General features: G+C 33.2%; 1 protein-coding gene and 2 pseudogenes across 1 annotated transcript in view; all 3 read left to right on the top strand.

Annotated features, from left to right (window-relative positions):
* LOC120146601 (disease resistance protein RPV1-like) overlaps positions 1-1,530 on the top strand; it is a 42,644-nt gene extending 41,114 nt beyond the window's left edge. The window contains exon 5 of the mRNA XM_039160120.1: positions 1,451-1,530. The gene's annotated coding sequence lies outside the window, so the exon portion shown is untranslated. The remainder of the gene's footprint in view (positions 1-1,450) is intronic.
* Positions 1-20,851, top strand: part of LOC120146592 — a 63,920-nt pseudogene extending 43,069 nt beyond the window's left edge.
* Positions 18,498-19,909, top strand: LOC120147375 (annotated as a pseudogene).
* Positions 20,852-21,133: the final 282 nt, after the last annotated feature.

Below are 21,133 nucleotides of genomic sequence, written 5' to 3'. Positions count from 1 at the left end.
CTTATAATTAATTAGTTATAAATAGCATCAATTCATTCAATTTTTCTAACACTTCTTAAATAAAAACTACAATTTATTGTTTTGTGGGAATGAATTGGAATTTATTTGAGATATTATCATAAAAGATATCAACAAAATTATGTCAAACATATTCGGTTGTTCATGATGAGAGTTGTATTCCAAAATAGACGTCGAGGAAGATGATGTTTGCGTTATAGAAATCTGTGATATAGGTGGCATCGGTAAAACAACTCAAACATTTGACAATGAAGGCTCAAACACTCCTCCAAATATTGTACTCAAACCCGAGACTTTTAAAGATAAGAGACTTCTAAGGATAACAATCATCCTTTAATCATTGAAATCATTGGATTCGTGCTTCTTTCACATATTTTGTTTGATGAAAATTTCAATGTTTTTTCAACATTCATGCCACTTGTTGTTCTCGACGATGTTGATAATATAAACACTTAAAATGTTAATAAATTTAGTTTAGATACTAAACGTGTAGTTTTAGTGGCGAAACTTGGTGATAGAGTTTGGGGGGACAACTTAAAATTTTAAAAAATTTAGAGGTTTAAACTAAGATTTTTAAAATTTTTGAAGGGTTTAGTTTATATTTTTTCCAAAAATAAGATATAACTACAATTTTTGAAATTTTGAGAGACTTAATCTCGTACTTAAGAATTTGAACTAGTACAACTATCGACATCAGTAATGGAGTTCTTCCTGTGTTACTTGCAGAGTATGTAACATGTGATTAAGGGCATGTAGATTGTATTTTGTTTTATATCCGAGTCAGAAAAATTGTTTTATTTCTTTATACTGATAAATTATTTTATGAGTTTACATGTTTTAATAAAAGTTTTAAATTTTCTGAGATTTTTACGGTGGGTCATTCCGGTAGCCCTAATGTGACACTTTAGATTGAGTTACATTTACGGTGGATCATTTTATGAGGGGGTTACATTTAGTGGTATCAGAGCTTAGGTTGAGTTAAAATTTTCAAGATAGACCGGATGGTCGAATGTCAAAAGATGACTGATCAGTACATGTCCCTAGACTACAATCGTACTTATCTGAGCCGAAACTCAAAGGTTGAGTCATTCTTTGTAACGAGCTAACCTAAGTTTTCTATCCGTTAGGGCTCTACCTTTGCATAAAGGAATACGCGTAACGTCTGCCTAAATTTTGTAAAATACCTTACGAGTAATGTGAGAGTTACTTATCTAAGAAATTCTTACCCGACTCTAGAAATGAAATTGGGATATGTTTATGCTCTATGAACATATTAACATAGCCAAGGATGAACTGATTCCATAAGGATAAATCCATTCTGATTCTTTTATTGGAATGAGGGAGAGTTCTGTAAAAGCTACTTGAAGATATGAGAGAACTACAAAATCTCGTACTTAAGAATTTGTGTTTAGCGAAGGGTTTTATTTTGCAGGTATTTGCAAATTCAAGAAAATTGTTCAATGTTATTATACCTGGAAGTGAAATCCCAAAATGGTTTAGCCATCAAAGAGTCCATTGTCTCTCAATATTTGGAATGATAGTCAGTGGATTGGAGTTGCTTTCTGCTACATTTTTGCCAATGGTGATTCTTCTGGGGATGAGGAAATCAGCTGTAATGCTGTTATCCATTATGGAAAACGTCGATGCCTTGATAACGTTCTCATTCTTTTAGGGAAAAGATATAATCAGTCCATAAAAAATGACCACCTTTTTCTTGGTTACTTGGGACATGACGTGTTATATCCATATTCCTTGAAGAATGAATGTGGTGAAAGTGAAACCAATAATATATCAACACCAGATTACTCAAATCAGAAATGCGTTGAACTTGAATTGTCATTCCAATATGATTCTCATGGAAAAGGTGTTGGGGTGAAGAAATGTGGAGTTCGAAAAGTGTATGAGAAAGATTTGGAAGATGTTCAACTTACAACAGAGCAACACATCAATTAAAGTTCGGCACAAATAGAATATATGAATGAAGACTTCATTGTTGATGGACACAGGGATAGATATGTTGAGAACCATTAGGTACATAGGAATAAACTTTTGTTGATTATGCTAGCTTTCTAATCATCACTCTCGTCTTACTAATTCTTTGCTGAAGGTGTCTATTTGGTACCTCATCTGTCACACCCTAATTGAGAGGCTAAATTTTAGAAATTATAAAATATTGAATTTAAGTGGTATTTTGAAAGAAATAGAGGATTAAAGTGTAAAATCACAAAGTTAGCAGACCAGTTTAGGAAGTACAGGAAATTCAGGGACCTAGTCCTGAATTTATCCATTTTTCTTATGTGTTGAAAAATAAAATCCTCCCCGTACTCAGATTTCCTCCAATTTCCTCTCCCCCATCAACCCCTTTTGTATCTTCGATTTCTCCACCGTCCAGCCACTGTTCATCGATTTGAAACCACCAATAGATTCACAATTGAACGAAGAACAAAACCCGACCTCTATCCCATCGTGAATCGGCGTTGTTCGCCGTAAATCTCAACAAGAAGCTTCATCGGTTTTAACTCGATTGCCGTTGTTTTTTCATCAATTTCGGTCGATCCGACCACCTGTTCATAACACCTCCTACACCATCAGACTCACCATCATCGTCATTGTCACTCGTCGGCTACTGTTAGATAAGTTGGTACATTTTAAAATTCTATAATCCGTTATGTTTTGATGAAAAATAACACTTGCATATGACTCCTGAGGTCTCGATCTATAAATCTGGAAATTTTCGTCGCCGTCCGATGACCGGAGAATCTGCATGCACCGCCCCTTGAGAGTGGGCATCGTCTGTCATCCATGGGAGTCGTTTGAGTCGAACCGAGCCGAGTTAAGCCGTCTGGACCGAGCCGTTGATTGTTGACCACCGTGGACCATTGACCACCGTTGACTGTTAACCGTTGACGTTGACGTTGACAAAAAGTCATATTTTATGTTTTTCGACATCCTGAGTCCGATTCCGAAGTCTGTTTCACTAAATTCGAACCCGGTAAACTGTTTTTCACTGATTAATCACCTAATTCGATCATTTTTCAGTTAAGCTCCGTTTCTAATGTAATTTTGATTGCTTTGTATCCGAGGAATTTTTAGAAGTTGATTTTGTTGAAAACATTTTGATATTTTGATATAACAAATTAAGTTAAATGAATTTTAGGATTTTCCAAATGATTTTCTAAGTATATTCGATAGAATTATTCGAATATCAAAACATTACTCCAAATCTTTCAAAGATCATTTTTAATCCTTACTCAAGTGTAAATTAAGTTTTAATCTTAAAACAATTTCAAAATAATTTTACAAAGTATTTCGAACCATTTCAAAGCCAAAAATTCCAGATTGCTCAGAGGGAATCGATTCCCCCTCCAAGGGTGTACCGATTCCCCCCTGAATGGTTTGGCTCCGAGTGTTCCAGTATGCTCGGAGGGAACCGATTCTCCCCCAGGGGGTACCGATTCCCCCCTTGTATAACGGTCGAAATATTTGAATTTTACACTTAGGAACCGATTCCCCATAGTGTACCGATTCTCCCCACGCTCCAAACTGTTTTATTAATTGTTTTCACACTAAAACGGCTATATTATTTTCTCTAATTATCCCCAACGTTCAGAAGTGATTCAAGGTGTATTTAAGCAAGCTTAGAAGCCATTGATCAATAACAAGAAACATCAAGCAATTAGAATCAAGAGAGAATCAAAGAGAAAGCATCAAACCTCAAGTTTGAGCATTTCAAGCATATTTTTCATTCAATATTCATTTTGCTTTCAAGAACACTTATTGTGCTCAATTGTATTTACTCTTGAGTGTTCTTTCTTTGTTCTAGAATTGTGCAAACATATTTGCCTTGTGAGGTTTTTCTTGTAAGTTTGCAAATTTGTATTTCTCTTTGAGAAAAGAGTGTTATCAAGAATTGGGGTATATTCTTGAGGGAGTTGTAAGGTTATCTCTTTGGCCTCAAAGAGAAAAAAAATCAGAATTTGTTGGAAAATCCTTAGTGTGGATAGCTAAGGTAGTGGACGTAGACTTTGGTTGATAAAGTCGAACCACTCTAAATCGCTGTGCAATTTCTTTCAATTTTCTGCAAAAGCTTCCACCAATTTTTTTTAATTGCCAATTCACCCCTCTCTTGGCCATATTCGTCAATCGATTAACTCAATAATTGGCATCAGATCCTAACTCATTTGAAGGTTTAATCACCTATTGAGTCGATTCAGGAAGAGTTATATCGATAATCAAAGTCATCAATGGCCTCCGCTTCAAACTTCGACTCCGGTCTCGACTCAATGCCCGTCAATAAGCCTCCTTTCTTCAATGGAGCTAACTATGCCTATTGGAAGAATAGAATGATGTACTTCATTCAAGCAAGTGACATGGGAGCATGGAATGCTGTAGAAGAAGGATACATCAAACCTCTCACTCATCCAAGGTTGTGGAGTGAAGGAGAGACAAGAATGTTCCAGCTCAACTCCAAAGCCATCCATATCATTTTTATGCTCTTGGACCAGATGAATACGAAAGAGTTTCATCATGTACAACCGCCAAAGAAATATGGGACAAACTTCAAGTCACTCATAAGGTACCAATGAGGTAAGGAAATCTAAAATTAGTATTCTAACGCATAGCTATGAAAATTTCAGGATGAAACTAAATGAAGATATCAAAGCTATGACGGATAGATTTTCAATGATTGTCAATGGTCTCAAATCATATGGAGAGATCATTTCAAATGAAAAGCTTGTGAGGAAGTTAGTCTACTCCCTCCCAAAATCGTGGCAATCAAAGAAGACGACAATCATCGAGTCTAAGGACTTAACGTCCTTAACTCTTGAAGAGCTAATTGGGTCACTCCTCACTCATGAAATGATGCTCTAAGATGAGGTGGACCTCGACAAGATTGATGAGACACCAAAGGAGAAGGAGAAGAAGAAAAACATTGGAGTTGCTCTCAAATCCACAAAAGATGAGAGTGATTCGAATAACGATGACGATGATGAGGAAATGACATTGTTTGCCAAACGGTTCAGAAAAAAATGAACATTATCGAGGAAGAAAATTCAAACGAATGAAGGCCTCAAAAATGAACCGAAAGAGAAGGGCCCAATCATTTGCTACGAATGCAAAAAGCCAGGGCATGTTAAATATGATTGCCCACAATTGAAGAAAAATAATCAAACAAAGAATAAGCACAAGGCTCATGTAGCTACATGGAGCGATGAAGAAAGTTTCGATGAAGAGGAACAAGAAGTAGCTAACTTGTGCTTGATGGCATTTGGGGAAGATTCTAAGGTAACCTCTAACTCATCCAATTTTGATGATTTATCCTATGATGAGTTATTAGAAATAATCGGTTGGCTTCGGATTATGAGAAATTATTTTTAAAATATAAAAATGATGTTTCAAATTGAAAAATGAAACAAACTCATATCCAACACACGATCTTGAAAGTAAAATCAAAGATTTGCAAATCAAACTAGAAGAGTTTGAAAAGAAAAATTTAGATTTGCAAAATTTACTTTCAAAGATCAATGATGATCATTAAAAGAAAATTGATGATCTTAAAACTTCTTTTGATAAAGTTAGAACAAAATATTTTGAAAAAGGTGGAAATTCAAAATCCAACTTTGTTAGAAAAAGTTTTAGAATCTACAATCATGAGGTCCCCAAAGAACCTCTAATGGAAAATCGTTAGAAGTATGTGGGTTCCTAAGAACTCATTACTACTAAAGATAAAAATATCCTACACAAATGGATACCTAAGGGGACTAGGATTTTGGAAACTAATGAATATGGACCCAAAAGAATTTGGGTACCAAAAATCAAAAATTAATCTATGTTTGTAGGAAAAGAAGCATTGCTACAAGGCATGGGAAATAAATTCAAATTCATGGTACCTTGATAGTGGATGCTCAAGACACATGACCGGAGACAAAAGCCGGTTCATTGAGCTTAACGCCAAAAATGGAGGAGAAGTGACTTTTGGAGACAATTCAAAAGGTCACATTGAAGTATTGGTACAATAGGTAATACCTCTTCCATACAAATTAAAAATGTTTATATGTGAATGGGATTAAAGCATAATCTATTGAGTATTAGTCAATTATGCGATAAAGAATTCAATGTCTTATTTGAAATTAATGGTTGTAAAGTCATTGACATTGCATCTAATCGGATTATGCTTGTTGGTCATAGAATAGGGAACATATACATGGTGCATTTAGATTCTTTTGATATGACTAATTTATGCCTAGTTGCTAAGGATGAACATGATAGTTGGTTATGGCATAGGAGACTAGAACATGCTAGTATGAGTGTTTTGCAACAGTTAATTCAAGGAGACCTAGTAAGAGGGTTGTCTAAGCTTAAATTTGATAATGATAAAATCTGTGATGCTTGTGCTAAAGGAAAACAAAAGCGAATTTCTTTTAAATCCATTAATGATGTATCAACTAGTAAGTTTTACAATTGATCCATTTAGATTTTGGGCCAACTAGAACTACTAGCTTGGGTGGAAAACAATATGCATTTGTCTTGGTAGATGACTATTCTAGATATACTTGGGTTCTATTTTTAAATACTAAAGATGAAGCATTAGAACAATTCATCACATTTTCAAAAGTAATCCAAAATGAAAAAGGTTACTCTATAACTAGTGTTAGGAGTGATCATGGAACTGAATTTGAAAATCTTGGATTTACTGAATTTTGTAACTCTAACGATATTAGCCATAATTTTTCAGCACCTAGAACCCCTCAACAAAATGGAGTAGTTGAGAGTAAAAATCGAACTTTAGAAGAAATGGCTAGAACCATGCTTTATGAAAATAATTTGCCAAAATATTTTTGGGCGGAAGCCACAAATACCGCTTGTTTTGTTGTAAATCGAGTAATGATTAGGCCAATTTTAAAGAAAACTTCATATGAAATTTTCAAAAATAAAAAACTTAACATTAGTTATTTTCATCCTTTTGGATGTAAATATTTTGTTTTAAACAACGGTAAAGAAAACCTTGGCAAATTTGATGCTAAAAGTGATGAAGGAATTTTTCTAGGTTATTCCTTAAATTCTAAAGCCTATCGTGTATTTAATAAAAGAACTTTAGTTGTAGAAGAGTCTATACATGTTGTTTTCGATGATAATCCCCTTCTGAGGAAGGATTCTTATGTGAATGATGATGTAGGTGTTATAAATACAAATGACGTTAGACATGACGTTGGAGAACCATCACAAAGGAAGAAACGAAAATGAGGAAACTCATGATCCTCTTGAGAATCCAACCATTGAACAAAGGGAAGTATCTTATCCAAGAGAGTACACTATGTCAAGGATGGTGAAATTATAGGTGATCCATCAAAAGGGGTAACAACTCGATCTTCTCTTAAAATTTGTATTATGTTGCATTTATCTCATGCATAGAGCCTAAGAATATTAAAGAAGCATTAAATGATGAACATTGGATTATGGCTATGCAAGAAGAGTTAAATCAATTTGAGAGAAGTAAAGTATGGACATTAGTTGAAAGGCCTAGTAATAAATCTACTGTAGGTACTAGATGGGTATTTAGGAATAAGCTTGATGAGAGTGGTAATATAGTGAGAAACAAGGCTAGACTTGTTGCTCAGGGTATACTCAAGAAGAGGGCATAGACTATGATGAAACATATGCTCCCGTAGCTAGGATGGAGCAATTAGAATGTTATTAGCATTTGCATGTTTCAATGAATTTAAATTATATCAAATAGATGTTAAAAGTGCATTTTTAAATGGTTTTATAAAAGAAGAAGTGTATGTGGAACAACCTCCAGGTTTTGAAGATTCAAATTTTCCGGATCATGTTTTAAAATTGACAAAAGCACTTTATGGTTTAAAGAAAGCTCCTAGAGCTTGATATGAAAGATTGTCAAATTTTTTAATTGAAAAAGGTTTTTCAAAAGGGAAGGTTGACACTACATTGTTATTGAAGCATAAAGGTAAAGATTTATTAGTAGTTCAAATTTATGTTGATAATATATTGGTTCTACTAATGATGTTCTTTGCCAAGAATTTTCTAAGCTAATGCAAAGTGAGTTTGAGATGAGCATGATGGGGGAGCTCTCATTTTTCTTGGGACTCCAAATCAAGCAAAGAAAAGATGGCATCTTCATCAATCAAGCTAAGTACGTCAAAGATATGCTCAAGAAGTTTGGACTGGAAAATGGGAAACCTCATGACACTCCAATGAGCTCTTCAACAAAGCTTGACTTAGATGAAGGAGGTAAATGTGTAGATGTTAAATTATATAGGTCAATGATTGGGTCTCTACTTTATCTAACTGCAAGTAGACCGGACATTATGTTTAGTGTTTGCTTATGTGCTAGATTTCAATCATGCCCTAAGGAATCACATTTACTAGCTATTAAGAGAATCTTTAGATACCTTAAGGACATTCCTAGTTTAGGACTTTGGTATCCTAGAGACTCTAGCTTTAGCTTGCATGCTTTTTCTGATGCGGATTATGGAGGATGCAAATTAGATAGGAAAAGCACCTCCGGTACTTGCCAATTCCTTGGAAATATGCTAATTTCTTGGTTTTCAAAGAACCAAAATTGTGTTGCATTATCTACCACTGAAGCCGAATACATTTCAACTGGTAGTTGTTGTGCACAAGTTTTATGGATGAAACAACAACTTTTTGATTATGGAATTGAAGTAGGTACCATTCCTATCAAGGGTGACAATACTAGTGCTATTTGTCTCACTAAAAATCCCATCCAACACTCTAGAACTAAGCACATTGAAATAAGACATCACTTCATTAGAGACCATGTCACTAAGGAAGATGTAGTTCTAGAATTTGTTGATACTTTGCACCAATTAGCGGATATCTTTACAAAACCTTTAGACAAGGAACGATTTTGGACACTCAGGAGAGAATTAGGTTTGACCAATCTATCTTCACTGAGTGTTTAAAATAATTTTAGCACTTTTAATAATAAATGAAAAATGCTTATAATAGTAATTTTTGATTGCATTCATTGCTATTAGTTAGGGGGAGTTTATGATTCTTGATAAAAAATTAATTTTATGTTCAAATATCGTTTAAAGATTAATTGAATTGTTTGAACATGATTAATTTTCAATATATGAGTTGCCAATACCACTAGAGGAAATTAATTTAGCATTTTGGGTGTTTAAAATCTGATTTTAGCATTTTGGTGCAGAGGGAATCGATCCCCCCTTGAGGGAACTAATTCCCCCTTTGAAGGGGAACCGATTCCCCCCACAGGGGAATCGATACCCCCTGGGGTTCTGGTTTTAACACGGGCAGAACCCAATATTTGCTCAAACCTCTCTTATTTTTCTCTCTTCCGCCGTTCCCTCTCAACTCTCTCCCTATCTCCATTCTTGCCTTAAATCATCGATTTTAATCGGAATTCACTTCAAATATCATCTCCTAAACTTGCAATCATCATTAAAATCGTGCAAACAACATCAAAATCCACTCGATCTCATCATTCAAGGTAAAATTTTCTAAACTCCCTATTTTATTGATTTTGAACATATGACTTGTTTTAATTAGTTCTAGGATGAACTTTAGATCGGGCATTTATTGTTTAGTGATTAGAAACTAGATATTACAACCAATTTCATAAAAAACACAAGAATTTTCCATTTTTTTTTAAATTTTCGAAATTAAAAAAAATGTTAATTTTCAAATTATTGTGTTTTGATTAAATTATGTTGCTGTTATGAAAACTATACATATATTGTTTCTCAAAACCATATTTTTCAAAAGTTTTTTTTAAAAACTTTGCCCATTAGGATTGATTTAGAGAACCTTGAAATATTGAGAACTCAATTGAGTTTTGAGATTGATTGAATTGCATACATGTGTTTTCTAAATTGCAGGTTATCAATTCTATTTCGATTACCTAAACCATGTCTAATCCTAAACGTGCTAGGTCTTCATCTAGTCGTTCACACCGTCAACCAAATCCGCCTCCAAATCCTCCACCTATTCCAATTTCTAATCCTAATTCTATTGATCCTAATTTGACTATCCAAAATTCGTGTTTCAGTCATCCTGGTCCTAGAAATCATCGTTTTTGGTATTATCAATATTTCGACTCTTACAAAATCTGGGAAGAACGTATTCCTTCTCGTCAAGCTATGTTAGCTATCAATTTTAAATATCTTCCTCTTTTACAAGAGTGGAAATTTGATAAACTCTTTGACCTTGAACCCATCGTTTACCATCAACTTGTTCGTATTTTCTATTCTAATGCTGTTTGTGTTAAAAACCAAACTGAAACCGAAACCATAGGAATTCGTTCCTACCTTCTAGGACAATTCTTATATATTGACTCGGCTTACATAGCCAATACATTCGGATTAGATAATGATGGGATTTCAAATGAAAAACAGGTTTTAGGATCTCGTTATAAAAGAAGGGATAGTGCAAGTGTCCTAGACCTTCATGATCGTTTTCTTCATCTAATGATTTCTTGGTGGTTTCGACCATCCGGAGGTCGTTATTCTACTCTTAGAGCCTTAGATATTTGGTGGTTACATTGTTTCGAAAACAATATTAAAATCAACCTTCCTTAGATTATTTTTGCTGAAATTGTTGAAACCGTAAATCTTGTTCCTAACAAAAAACTCTGTTCATCTCTTGTTTACGGTTGCATTTTGAGTAATCTGTTTTCCAAAGCTGGGCTTAGAGTCGGTCTAGATGCCATTTTTCCCCTTAAGAAACAAATTAACCTTCTTTTCTTAACAAGAGCGGGATGGATTAAGGATAAGGAAACCGGTGAATGGGTTCGATCTTCTGCAAATACTCCGGGAGCTAGTTCTTCACAAGCTCCACCCGAAGCTGACGAAGATCTCGAGCTTGAGCAATTAATGCGAGACATCGATGAAGCCTAAGATGAACCTGAGCAGCCTGAGGAGCAGCCCGAAGAGCAAGCACAACAAACCCATCCAATGCCTCCATATTTCCAATCCTTTATGGAGACATTCGATTTTCGATATGCTACTATGGATTCGCGCTTTACTTCTATAGAGTCCCATTTATCCACAATGGGAGCTCAACAAATAGAAATTCTTCGGGAAATGCGTGCAAATAATGAAGCAACCAACGCACGTATTAATGACCTCACTAACGAAATGGCCGCTATGCGAGCTCATTTTCCTCCTCTTGATCCGGATATGTGATTCAATGTTTTGCTTTGAACTCCAAACTTATTGTTTTAACATTTTGAATATTTTGGGATGTTTGAATTTGTGGATTGATTGACTTTGAATTTGTTTGAATTTATGAATGGTTAGAAATTATCTATTTGGTGTGATTAAATTTATTCATTATTGCATCATTTACTTCATGATTAGATATATGACCAATTTTGCCATTTCACATTAATTATGAATAATGATTATGAAACTAATGGCTAACGTTTCTCTTGCTTGTGATCTTAGCAGCTTATATTATATATATTCAATTGGCTAACTGATTTCAAAACCTTGTTTAAATTATTTAAAATGTCTTTTTGATTTAACAAAAAGGGGGAGAAGTGTGTTAAAGTGTTTTTAAATGATAAATGGGAGAAGTGTTAAAGTAAGGGGGAGTAATTTCAAAACTTGATTTCAAAATCCTAAAATTACTAAAATGTTTTTGTTATATCAAAAAGGGGGAGATTGTTGAAAACATTTTGATATTTCGATATAACAAATAAAAGTTAAATGAATTTTAAGATTTTCCAAATGATTTTCTAAGTATATTCGATAGAATTATTCGAATATCAAAACATTACTCCAAATCTTTCAAAGATCATTTTTAATCCTTACTCAAAGTGTAAAATAAAGTTTTAATCTTAAAACAATTTCAAAATAATTTTACAAAGTATTTCGAACCATTTCAAAGACAAAAATTCCATATTGCTCAGAGGGAACCGATTCCCCCCCAAGGGGGTACCGATTCCCCCCTGAATGGTTTGGCTCCGAGAATTCCAGTATGCTCGGAGGGAACCGATTCTCCCCCAGGGGGTACTGATTCCCCCCCCTTTTATAACGTTCGAAATATTTGAATTTTACACTTAGGGAACCGATTCCCCCCACGCTCCAAACTGTTTTATTAATTGTTTTCACACTAAAACGGCTATATTATTTTCTCTAATTATCCCCAACGTTCAGAAGTGATTCAAGGTGTATTTAAGCAAGCTTAGAAGCCATTGATCAAAAACAAGAAACATCAAGCAATTAGAATCAAGAGAGAATCAAAGAGAAAGCATCAAACCTCAAGTTTGAGCATTTCAAGCCTATTTTTCATTCAATATTCATTTTGCTTTCAAGAACACTTATTGTGCTCAATTGTATTTATTCTTGAGTGTTCTTTCTTTGTTCTATAATTGTGCAAACATATTTGCCTTGTGAGGTTTTTCTTGTAAGTTTGCAAATTTGTATTTCTCTTTGAGAAAAGAGTGTTCTCAGGAATTGAGGTATATTCTTGAGGGAGTTGTAAGGTTATCTCTTTGGCCTCAAAAGAAAGAACAAATTAGTGAATTTGTTGGAAAATCCTTAGTGTGGATAGCTAAGGTAGTGGACGTAGACTTTGGTTGATAAAGTCGAACCACTCTAAATCGCTGTGCAATTTCTTTTAATTTTCTGCAAAAGCTTCCACCAAATTTTTTTTCAATTTCCAATTCACCCCCTCTTGGCCATATTCGTCAATCGATTAACTCAACAGATTTCAAGATCGAGGGCGTTCGATTGGAGTTTAAATGGTCGATCAGTATGACACAAAAATCAAGGTAATACAATACTACCTTTTCATGCTTTATGGAACATGTTGGTATTGTTAAATACATGAATAACAAAATGTTTGATCTCATCTGTATAATTAGGTAATTCCTACACTAGATACGAATACGGTAAAAAGTCAGTAACTGAACAAAATTCTGATGGCTTGTACAAGAAATTAGAAGTTTGATAAGGAATAATTCCAGGTTCAGAGATTATTTGGAAAATCATTTAACTCTAGGATCTCTAAATTCTATTTATCCTTGTTAAGAGTTTTAATACCAAAGTTACATGGTTAAGAAATTATAAAAATGACCTTGAGAGGTAAAAATAGTCCGAGTTGACTCTAAATGAGAAAGTACCCTGAGAATTCGTACCAAACCCGACAAATTACAGATTTAATTATTAAGATCCTGACTTTGTATAGAAAATTCCTAATAACATGTTTGTAACATCTGAAAAGGCACTTGACCCGAAAATCTCCAAGTTATGAGTAAATACCTAAAGAATAATTTATTGAGAGTGCTCTTTTGTTAGAATTGTTCGAAATGAATGAAATAGATGATAAGTTGAATTAAATAATAAGATCGGACATAATGAAAGAATTGAAAAACCATAGATCTATAAAATGACCAAAAATACCCTTGAAATGGAAATGAATCAAGAATATCCCCAAGCTCAGGAATGATTGGATATCCTCAAGCTAAAAAAGGTCTGAATTAATATTGAGCACCAAAATTGCCAAAATACCCTTATGGCCTGGAATAAGTAAATGTCTTGGATTAATTAAGAAATTCAAATAAACATGGATGTTGTACTGCTATTAAAAGTTATGGAACACAGATTAAGTCGGTCAATCAATGCTAGTGCTATATTAGTACCTAAATGACATATATACCACTTGAATCCTTGTTCGTCTCCTCAATTATGGATCGATGATAATTCTAGAAGTACTCAGCTCAGCTCAACGCTAGAGAGCATTCGATATTAAGAAGTGGATATTCGTGAGATAAATCAACCACGTAAACCAAAATTACTTTATTATATGACCAAAGTGAATTGAACGGAAATACAACATGTATCTGAAACTCAGAAGCATCTGAATTACTCGGGAAGACTCTGAAGTAACTAGGATAGATTTGACTACTAAATGAACTAAGTAAACTTAATGACTGATAATTTAGTAAGTGATTGAATGAGTCTGGGAACACCAATGAACTTGTATGATGTACGGTCCCTGTGGGTTATGAACCATGAATTAAATACGTCTATAATTCTTGATATTGTAGCAATATGGAAAGGAAATAAAGATTATTGGGATATATATTTGCTTCCTTAAGAGATATTCAACGATGATTCTGAAGATGATTTATGGACAAGAATTGTTGGTATTAAAGAATGAATACATGGAAGGATAATGAATTAACTAGTCGACAGGTATCAGTTCTGGGAGTTGTCAGACCGAGTTGTTCGATAATCCGATCGATTGACATGGATAGTAAGTGCCCTAAATGTTTGTTTCTCCTTTATCAGCTCAAATCACTCTGGTCATACCTAAACACTTTCACGATACACATGAAACATAGTGGGATTCTAAAGTATCAACCTTAAATGTCTGATTAGATCAGTTAGTAATCGATTTTCTTCAATATGACCTCATTCCTGGAATCCGATCAAATTGCACAAGTTTCATGTTGTCCATACTGATAACTACAAAATGCCTCTACAAAATACTTGTATCCTCTAGTGTGTTCCATATGTACTACATGACGGTTTTATATGTTTTAAAATGAGTTTTAATTAAAGTATTGATTTACTGGTTTATGAACCATGGCAACATGGTATGTGAACTCCGATTATGGTTTTCACAAAAAAATTGATTTTTTCATGATTTATGGAATCGTGGTAACTACTGGTTTATGAACTATGGTTTTAAGTTTCATTGGTTATACTCGAACTGTTTTATTGGGATATTAAATGGGTAGACTGGAGATACATCTCTGATCAAGCTGGTAATTTCTTACGGACCTAAGGTGATCCTTGGGTAGGCTATCAGGCCCCAAGGCACTCCCTTGGGTTAATCATAGAACTACTTATGGTGTACAGGTGGAGATCAGTTATACGATTTATTTCATTATCACGGTTATGACTTATTATTGGATCATGATCCAAGTATTACGATTTTCGGCTAAAATTGATTTATACTGGATTTTTATATGGGTAGGATTATGGAGTATGGAGGCACAACTCTGATCCAGTTGGTTAGTCCTTACGGACCTAAAGATACCCTTTGGTAGACCCATAAGCCCCAAGGAATATCCTTAGGTTGGCTCCCTTTTGCTGTGTGCTTATGGTAAGTCTTACGGATGCAATTTTGGGGAACTGCATAATGGAGTTCAGTTGGAGGGCTCCACAATGGTTTTAAAAGATTTATATATTTTCACTGGTTTTGATTAGAACACACTAGACATCCTATTCGATCTCCTGAAAATGTGATACTATGAATTATTCCTATGAACTTAGATCTTCATGGCTTATACTCGATGAACTAACGGTGGAACCCCAGATTATCCCGAAAACCATTATACATCTGATTCAATAAAAAAATTATATGACTTTCCATTTATCTGCATGTCCTATAGCATCAACTGGTAGTATTGTATTACTGAGCCTCCCAAAGCTTACTTTGTTACTCACCCTTTTCAGGTTAAAAGGTTTAAACCAGTACAACTATCGACATCAGTAAGGGTGTTCTTTCGGCGTTGCTTGAAGAGTATGATACATTTGATTAGGGGGCATGTAGGCTTACTTTGTTACTCACCCTTTTCAGGTTAAAAGGTTTAAACCAGTAAAACTATCGACATCAATAAGGGTGTTCTTTCGGTGTTGCTTGAAGAGTATGATACATTTGATTAGGGGGCATGTAGATTGTGTTTTGTTTTATATCTGAGTCTAAAAACCTGTTTTATTTCTGAATACTGATAAATCATTTTATGAGTTTACATGTTTTAATAAAAGTTTTAAATTTTTTGAGATTTTTACGGTGGGTCGCTCCGGTGGCCCTAATATGACACTCCAGATCAGATCGGGTTACCCGCATCGGTCTGAGGGGGTTACATCATCTATTTTTCTACTTTTGTTTTGATCATCCAACTACTATATTTAATTGTATATATAAACATAAAATTCAATATAAATTGAATAATTCATTAGAAGAATAACCAAGATACCCAACTTAAATAGAGAATTTGAGAATACTTAAATTGGGGTTCTATAACGTGTCACATATTACACTTGTATATGAACAAACCTGTCTAGTAGTAATTAAATTATCCTAGATGAAGTTTTTTTTATACTTCACTATTTTTGTTGGAAATGAAAATGGTAATGTAGTATTTTCATGTGTTATATCAACTGTTCATTTTCTCGTTTGATTTTGTAAATACATAAAAAGCGTAAAAAATATGATTCTTTTCATGATTTTAATGAAATAAAAAAAATATTATTTTGCGTTTACAGATAAAATCATTGATCAAATTTATACATTATCTTTTCATGCAAGAGATGAAGCAAATCTCTACATCTACCCAAAACATAAGTTAAGCTCTCAAAGGATAATTTCTTGAAAATTAAGCTAACTAGAATCAATCTATGATATTCTTTGTATGTCAAGTTATCTTCGGTTTAATTTGCATTAATTATTAAATCACATGGAGAATATAAATAACAATATAATTTGTGAATTTTTTGGAACACAAATAAGAAATTGGATTTTAAAAGTTATTTCACTTATGCATAATTAACTGTAATAAATTACATGAATGATCAATTAACTATGAGACAATTTAAATTTGACTATTAATTTATTAGTTTTTTTATTAATATGGGGTAAGTATAAGACACTATCTATTTAAAGATAACTTTCAACCATTTGACATTGAGGTCGCTTGGTTCATGTAATTTATTAATCTTTTCAATCAAGTCACTTAATTATCTAAATGATATCAATAAAGCTATCTATCGTTAACATTTAATACTATAATATAGTTAAAAATAGTATCCAGAATTGATAAAAAAGAAGGGCTTTAAAGGCTCCTTTGTGGAGGCATGATCTTATGCTAAGGTATGAGAATATCATGACTCGAGAATAATATGATTAACTCGTAGTTATCATCCCCCGGTGAATAAGGGATCAAACTATTGAAAGACTAGCAAATCAGGCTCCTTTTGTGGAGGCAAGATCTTATGCTAAGGCATGAGAATCTGATGACTCGAGAATAATATGATTAACTCGTAGTTATCATTCCCCTCGGTGAATAAGGGATCAAACTATTGAAAGACAAGCAAATCAAACTCCTTTGTGGAGGCAGGATCTTATGCTAAGGCATGAGAATATGATGACTCGAGAATAATATGATTAACTCGTAGTTATCATTCCCCCGATGAATAAGGGATCAAACTATTGAAAGACTAGCAAATCAGACTTGAGCGACTTGAAAATTTATCCACGAACGCAATATCCAAATCCAATCCGAGGATCCAAAGCATGGAAGATCAATAATATAATAGATAAACATCATCTTGATCAGTTGTGGTAATGTCTAATCAACCCTTAAAAAAGACAAGTGAACATAACAGTCAAACGACCGAAAGACGTATTAAAAGGAAAAATAAAACGTGCCATAAAGATAGATGAAAACGTGGCATACAAACAAATTTATTGAAAATAAAAAAAAAGAAAAGAAAATAAATATGTAATATAAGAAAATAAAAAGATAATAAAGAATATAGACAGTCGACAACCAACATTAAAATTGGTACCGTCGCCAATCAATAAATATAAAAAAAGGATGAACAATTTAAATGAGAGAAAATTAGGAGAAAAAATTTGAAGATGAACATTCTATTAATTCTAATATATTCATTTAATCATTTGGTTTAATTTTTCACCGTATTTATATCATACGTTAAATATTATTCTTATATATATTTAGTATTATTTAAGAGTTTGATTGCAATTAGTGTCAATAAAATACGCTCAATTGAGAAAAATTATAAATCGATGTATTGCTAGATAATTGTGATTATAAATTAAGTACATAAAAATGTGAAAAAATAAACAAATTGTTTAATTGAGTATCTTTGGAAAAAATAAAACCGTTATAAAAGAAATGTCAATATTGAAAAAATAGATTAATTTATGTATTAATATGGAGATAGGTTAAAGTATTAATGTGTAAAAAAACAAATTTGAATATCATCAAATATTTTAAATATCATAAAATATTTTAAAATAATATTTATCTAATATTTTTTTTTAATTATTGACAATAAATATATATTTTTATAATGTAACTGTTTAAATTTAAAATTTAGAAAGAAAATATTATTTTTTATCAGATTCAATTTCTTTTAAATATTAATGGGAAACTTTTAAAAAAATGGTCTAAAAGTTAAAATAATTTTATATTGTAATTTATAATTAAAGTAGAGTCCACCATGTGGGCTTTACACTCGACTCGAGGCTAGTCAACAGTGAACAAAAGAAAGCAAAGCAAACAATTGTAGTCTCAACTTCTTGGATTCTTCAGGGAAACAACTTCTTGGAAATTTCATCTCTTTTTTCTATTTATTGTTGCTCATATATTTGAACTCTTCCTAGTTTCTTCCTGCATATCAAGCCATCTATATTTCTTTGATTTGAACATCATGGTGCTCGGTAATCGTTTTCTCCAAAACCTACGCCTTTTCAAGTTGGTGTTTGGAGGAGCTTGCTGAGATAGTTAAACAAAAATTGGAAAAGGTTCATAAAATATTTCCAATTTTCTATGATGTGGATCCGTCTGATTTAAGGAAACAAAAGGATAAAGTTGGAGAAGCATTTGCCAAAAACGAAGAGACATACAAGGAAGATCAACACATGATCCAAAGAAGGCGAAATGCTTTGACTAAGGTTTCTAACATCAAGGGATGGCATTTGAATAACAAGTACTTCATTCTTTTCTCTCTTAGATCATTTATTTCATGGTCATATCTGTTCATTTCTTAAATGAATTAAAAAACTAAAATTAATTTCTATTGTAGGCATGAATCTGAATTTATTGGAGATATTGTTAAAAAAATCTCTGCAAAATTATGTCAAACATATCCAATTGTTCATGATAAGTTGGTCGGAATTAGTTCCCATTTGGAGGAGTTGTATTCAAAAATCGATTTTGGAGAAGATGATGCCCATATTATAGGAATATGCGGAATGGGTGGCATCGGTAAAACGACTCTTGCAAGAGTTGTTTACGACCAAATGTCATCTCATTTTGACGGAAAAAGATTTCTTGCTGATGTTCGAGAAGTTTCAAACAAATTGGGACTTGTTTCTTTACAGAAACAACTTCTTTCTCATACCTTGTCTGAAGGAGGATTCAATATATTCAATGTTGATGAAGGAAATGCAATCATCAGTCATAGGTTGTCTCACAAAAAGGTTCTTGTTGTTATCGATGATGTTGATAACAGAAAACACTTGGAACACTTGGTTGGAAGGCGTGATTTGGTTCAGGCAGTAGGATCATTGTAACAACAAGAGATGAACATCTGCTCCGATCTTATCGAGCCGATTATGTGTATAAGCCTACGACATTGAGCCCCAGTGATCGGCTTTTTAATTTGAAAGCTTTCGATAGTGAGACAATATTAGAAGGTGTTTTCATTAAGCTTTCTAAACATGTTGTACATTACGCTGGTGGTCTTCCCTTAGCTCTTGAAGTGTTGGGTTCTTTTTTGTGTGGTAGAGATGCAACTCAATGGAGAAGTGCAATTGAAAGACTTAAACAAGACTCCAACAAAGAAATTCTTGATAGACTTCGAATCAGTTTTGATGGATTGGAAGAAAGGGAAAAGAATATATTTTTTGATATCGCATGCTTCTTCAAGGGGGAGGAGAAAGATTTTGTAACCAAAGTGTTGGATGGTTGTGAGTTTTTCCCAGATATTGGAATCGATGTTCTCGTTAAGAAATCACTAGTGGCCGTTGATGGAAAGAACAAATTGTGGATGCATGACTTGCTACAAGAAATGGGAAGAAAAATTGTTTAGGAAAAATCTATTGATGAACCTTTCCAGGTTGCAGATTGTGGGATGAAAGGGACATCCAACATGTTCTAACAAAAAAATCTGTAAGTCATTCAATAAAACCAAGTCTTCATATGTACAAATATACATAATATTTTGAATATTTGATCGAGTAGGAGGAATATATTTATTCATTATATTGCAAAACTATGTCATTTAAAATATTTTTAGTTAATTAATAATGTTAATAAGGATTTGAATAAGTATATAATTTCAGTACATCACTCATTGGAAAATGTTATAATTTGTTTAAAGTGATTTATTTACTATATTCCCATCAAATGTTTTAATTGGAAAATATTTGTAGTTAATTATCAAAAGTTTTATGATGCAATTTAAACTATTCATTCTGTCTTCTTATACTCTGTTCTTGATTACCTGTAGGCCACGGAAGTGATTGAAGCCATGATCATCGACAATCAAAGGTAGGAAAACATTTGTACGCGTTTATCAGTGTATGTTTCAGTGTAGTCCATAACATATCGTCAAAAGCTTTTAAAAATAAATCCAACTGATTTGAGTTTTACTAATATGTCATCATTTGGACTAGTAACAATGTGTGTTAGGGCGCAAAATAATTCCAGTTTGTTAGCTTAGGTAATTTGAACTCAGATTTAAGGGTTAGATATAGATATGTGTTTTACATGTGCATTGATTTTAATGTTTTTCCATGGACTTCTTAAAATATCATATACCAATACTCTTATTCGAATATGCGTCAGATACAAGTATCAAACACGGATTATTGAAAACACAGTAATGGAGCAACATAGCTTTTAGGTATTGGATTTTCTTTTGCGTAGTTTGAAGCTCAGTTTTTGTTTTTCTCATGGTTATCAGGGAATCGAACAAGACACTCAATTTGAATGTCGATGCCTTCTCGAAGATGAAAAGATTGAGATTGCTCAAAGTTCTTTGCCTCTCAAATTGTGATGGTCTCAAATATCTTTCTAATGAGCTACGGCTTTTAGATTGGAAAGGATGTCCTTTAAGATCTCTGCTCTATGGCTTTCAACCGGACAACCTTGTTGCACTTCTGTTACAATACAGTCACGTTAAACAACTATGGAAGGGAACCAGAGTAAGAATTAATTCTATTTTTAAGATGAATGATTAAAATTTGATTATGATAGAGACAAAAATAACAAGAATCAGCTTTCTTAGAGTTTCTCGTTTCTCTCTAATTTATTATTGTTTTCAACAGCCCTTGTACAACC

This window comes from Hibiscus syriacus, unplaced genomic scaffold (genome assembly GCF_006381635.1).
Source record: "Hibiscus syriacus cultivar Baekdansim isolate YM2019G1 unplaced genomic scaffold, ASM638163v2 tig00002511_pilon, whole genome shotgun sequence".
Classification (NCBI taxonomy): Eukaryota; Viridiplantae; Streptophyta; class Magnoliopsida; order Malvales; family Malvaceae; genus Hibiscus; species Hibiscus syriacus.
This window is presented reverse-complemented; position numbering and strand designations above follow the sequence as displayed.